This window comes from Berghia stephanieae, chromosome 14 (assembly GCF_034508935.2).
Source record: "Berghia stephanieae isolate SIO BIC M18660-M18661 chromosome 14, UCSD_Bste_1.3, whole genome shotgun sequence".
Taxonomy (NCBI): Eukaryota; Metazoa; Mollusca; class Gastropoda; order Nudibranchia; family Aeolidiidae; genus Berghia; species Berghia stephanieae.
Window position 1 is genome coordinate 23,882,080 of NC_088373.1, and position 5,000 is coordinate 23,887,079.

General features: G+C 37.9%; 1 protein-coding gene across 1 annotated transcript in view; it reads left to right on the top strand.

Moving 5' to 3' along the window:
- The window catches only part of LOC144960124 (uncharacterized), a gene marked incomplete in the record, with an annotated part of 388,686 nt that overhangs the window by 123,453 nt on the left and 260,233 nt on the right, over window positions 1-5,000 (top strand).

Consider the following 5,000-nt stretch of genomic DNA (forward strand, 5'->3'; position numbering starts at 1 on the left):
AGTTCAATATTTTTCATTAATTCATTGTCAAACATTTTATTATAACTGAATGAAAATAGAAGCCGAGTTAAGGTCGGATAACTTTGGTAACAAGAACCGGACACGAAACACCAAAGGGTGTCGAATTCCAAAAAAAAAATAATTAAAAAATACACCATTTATTTTCATCCACCCTGAACTCAAAAATCCCCTTTGGGACTCAAGTTCCCTTTTCCGACAAGCTCCCAGAGTGAGTCATAATTAATCCCCCACTTTCGCTTTCAGCATTGACGTGTTATTAAAATTCAAATTTCATGTTAACCTCTAGTTAATGCCGGTGTTTCGAAAAACTCGCAGTATTTTAAAAAATTTGGCCAGGAAACTCGTCCTTCAAATATCGATCGATTTAAATAACCCTCATCTTGGCAAAACACTTTCAAACATGGGACTTATCGAGGTCTGACTTTAAGTCCAGAATTTGAGAGTTTTTGCCAAGATGAGAGTCCATTAAATCGATGGATATTTGAAGTTCGAGTTTTCTGGCCAAATTTTTAAATAGCTGTTTTTCTAGAGTCAGAAGTTAAACATGGCTAAGAGAGCCTGCATTAACGCTAAATCCGGATATGAATCGAGAACCCAAAACAAAACAATCTGGCGACTTTGCTTTCAGTTTTGCTTTTACCATCGCATCCGGGAGACTCAAAGGGGATGACGGGAATAACATTGGAGGTCGCTTCCGGTCTGGTGAGAGTCTTAGGCCAGGATTTTTCTCGGCTTAACGCGGTCACCATCTGTGACGGGCGTTACTAGATTCGATTTCATCTGGTGCCAGGCTGGGTTTATACCCGATAAAATTATAATTTTCAAAATTTTAATTCGATTCTTTTTTTCCTTCTTTTTTCTTGTTTTAATTGAGGATATTTTTTTTTCTTTTCGATTTAATTTTTGGTGTGTGTGTGTTTTTTATAAACATTTTAAATTGAATTTTGAATTTTTTTGTGCGGCTATAATATTGTCTTGTGGTATGGCACTCGCGTTTGGATTGGAAGGTCCTGGGTTTGACAATAATAATAATAATAATAATAATAATAATAATAATAATAATAATAATAATAATAATAATAATAATAATAATAATAATAATAATAATAATAATAATAATAATAATAATTGCCTAAAAATAAACCTTTGATGAACCGACTGGAGTTTGTTTTTGCTTTTGTCCTACCTAACCGTATTCATTTAACGGGGAAATAGCCATGTTTGAGATATTGTATATTGGCTTGTTTGGGTTTTTTTCTTTGTTTGTTTGGGGTTTTCTTTTTTTTTCTTTTTCTTTTTCGTTTTTTTTTTGTTTTTTTGTTGTTTTTTTTTTTTGGGGGGGGGGGGGGGGGGGGGAGGAGGGGGGGGGGGAGGAGTTATGTGTATTTTTTTTTTTTTTTTGTTTTTTTTTTTTTGTGTTGTCGTTGGTGTTGTTGTTTTATATTTTAAAAGATAATGGGCCATTTTAATAGATCGATATTTGAAGGACGAGTTTTCTGGACAAAATTTTTAATAGTCTAAGTGTTTTTTTTTCCAGAGTAAGTGAGTACAATTTGTCAATAGAGTGACATTTAATTCTAGAAGTGTCTCTCAGGATTGAATCGTGTTGGATACAATTATAGCGCTCGACATGTAACAATGGAGCGAATTATTATTGTAATATTTACCACGATGTTGGAGTCAGTCTCCATCGATGTTTCAGGTCTTTCAGCCATCGTCAGGACTTGTCATATTAACAATCTAATATAAATATATATGTATTCTGTGTTTACGTGATAAAGGCCAGGGGCCGAAACGTCGTTTGTTTTGTGTTGTTCATTCATGAGTCAGATTTACTCCCTTTATCTTTATCTCCATTTTATTGACTCATTTTGGCACCTCTATTTAAAAATCTCGAAGCGGAGTTATGTTACAATCAATAATATAAATAATGCATTTATATAGTGCCAAAAAATCCACAATTTGATTCAACAGTCATGACGTCACTTCCTTCCCTCGTAATGACGCATAGTAATTTAGTAACTGGCTCTAAACTATCGGAACAATGGCGGACGCCATTATGAAATATTTCTCCGATGAGCATTATAAAAGCGTATCCAAAAGGGAAAAAAATATAAATCTGATCATGCTTTGATTTTTACTCATTCTGATCACAAGACATAATATTATGAAAAGTTCTAGCCAGCAAGAAGAATAAAAAAGTACCGATTTTCTTTGTTTAGAACAACGATGGCCGCCGCCGTTGCTGGGCGACGTGACATCACACTATTGAATCCAATTACATTACTTGTAGCAGGTTGATTAATGGGATGTTTTTTTGTCTGTATTTTTTTCTCTTTCTCCTTGCCAGACACTCATACACACTTTTTTCTCCCTTTCTCCTTGCCAGACACTCATACACACTTTTTTTCTCTCTTTCTCCTTGCCAGACACTCATACACACTTTTTTCTCTCTCTCTCCTTGCCAGACACTCATACACACTTTTTTCTCTGTTTCTCCTTGCCAGACACTCATACACACTTTTTTCCTCTTTCTCCTTGCCAGACACTCATACACACTTTTTTTCTCTTTCTCCTTGCCAGACACTCATACACACTTTTTTCTCTCTTTCTCCTTGCCAGACACTCATACACACTTTTTTCTCTCTTTCTCCTTGCCAGACACTCATACACACTTTTTTTCTCTCTTTCTCCTTGCCAGACACTCATACACACTTTTTTCTCTCTCTCTCCTTGCCAGACACTCATACACCTTTTTTCTCTGTTTCTCCTTGCCAGACACTCATACACACTTTTTTCTCTCTTTCTCCTTGCCAGACACTCATACACAACTTTTTTCTCTTTCTCCTTGCCAGACACTCATACACACTTTTTTCTCTCTTTCTCCTTGCCAGACACTCATACACACTTTTTTTCTCTCATTCTCCTTGCCAGACACTCATACACACTTTTTTCTCTCTCTCTCCTTGCCAGACACTCATACACACTTTTTTCTCTGTTTCTCCTTGCCAGACACTCATACACACTTTTTTCTCTCTTTCTCCTTGCCAGACACTCATACACACTTTTTTTCTCTCTTTCTCCTTGCCAGACACTCATACACACTTTTTTCTCACTCTCTCTCCTTGCCAGACACTCATACACACTTTTTTCTCTGTTTCTCCTTGCCAGACACTCATACACACTTTTTTCTCCCTTTCTCCTTGCCAGACACTCATACACACTTTTTTTCTCTCTTCTCCTTGCCAGACACTCATACACACTTTTTTCTCTCTCTCTCCTTGCCAGACACTCATACACCTTTTTTCCTCTGCTCTTTCTCCTTGCCAGACACTCATACACACTTTTTTCTCTCTTTCTCCTTGCCAGACACTCATACACACTTTTTTTCTCTTTCTCCTTGCCAGACACTCATACACACTTTTTTCTCTCTTCTCCTTGCCAGACACTCATACACACTTTTTTCTCTCTTTCTCCTTGCCAGACACTCATACACACTTTTTTTCTCTCTTTCTCCTTGCCAGACACTCATACACACTTTTTTCTCTCTCTCTCCTTGCCAGACACTCATACACACTTTTTTCTTCTGTTTCTCCTTGCCAGACACTCATACACACTTTTTTCTCTCTTTCTGCTTGCCAGACACTCATACACACTTTTTTTCTCTCTTTCTCCTTGCCAGACACTCATACACACTTTTTTCTCTCTTCTCCTTGCCAGACACTCATACACACTTTTTTCTCTGTTTCTCCTTGCCAGACACTCATACACACTTTTTTCTCTCTTTCTCCTTGCCAGACACTCATACACACTTTTTTTCTCTTTCTCCTTGCCAGACACTCATACACAATTTTTTCTCTCTTTCTCCTTGCCAGACACTCATACACACTTTTTTCTCTCTTTCTCCTTGCCAGACACTCATACACACTTTTTTTCTCTCTTTCTCCTTGCCAGACACTCATACACACTTTTTTCTCTCTTTCCTTGCCAGACACTCATACACACTTTTTTCTCTGTTTCTCCTTGCCAGACACTCATACACACTTTTTTCTCTCTTTCTCCTTGCCAGACACTCATACACACTTTTTTTCTCTTTCTCCTTGCCAGACACTCATACACACTTTTTTCTCTCTTTCTCCTTGCCAGACACTCATACACACTTTTTTCTTCTCTCATTCCTTCCTTGCCAGACACTCATACACACTTTTTTCTTCTTCTCCTTGCCAGACACTTACACACTTTTTCTCTCTTTCTCCTTGCCAGACACTCATACACACTTTTTTTCTCTTTCTCCTTGCCAGACACTCATACACACTTTTTTCTCTCTTTCTCCTTGCCAGACACTCATACACACTTTTTTCTCTCTTTCTCCTTGCCAGACACTCATACACACTTTTTTCTCTCTTTCTCCTTGCCAGACACTCATACACACTTTTTTCTCTCTTTCTCCTTGCCAGACACTCATACACACTTTTTTCTCTCTTCTCCTTGCCAGACACTCATACACACTTTTTTCTCTCTTTCTCCTTGCCAGACACTCATACACACTTTTTTCTCTCTCTCTCCTTGCCAGACACTCATACACACTTTTTTCTCTCTTTCTCCTTGCCAGACACTCATACACACTTTTTTCTCTCTTTCTCCTTGCCAGACACTCATACACACTTTTTTTCTCTTTCTCCTTGCCAGACACTCATACACACTTTTTTCTCTCTCTCTCCTTGCCAGACACTCATACACACTTTTTTTCTCTTTCTCCTTGCCAGACACTCATACACACTTTTTCTCTCTTTCTCCTTGCCAGACACTCATACACGCTTTTTTTCTCTCTTTCTCCTTGCCAGACACTCATACACACTTTTTTTTTCTCTTTTCTCCCTGCCAGACACTCATACACACTTTTTTCTCTCTCTCTCCTTGCCAGACACTCATACACACTTTTTTCTCTCTCTCTTCCTCCTTGCCAGACACTCATACAC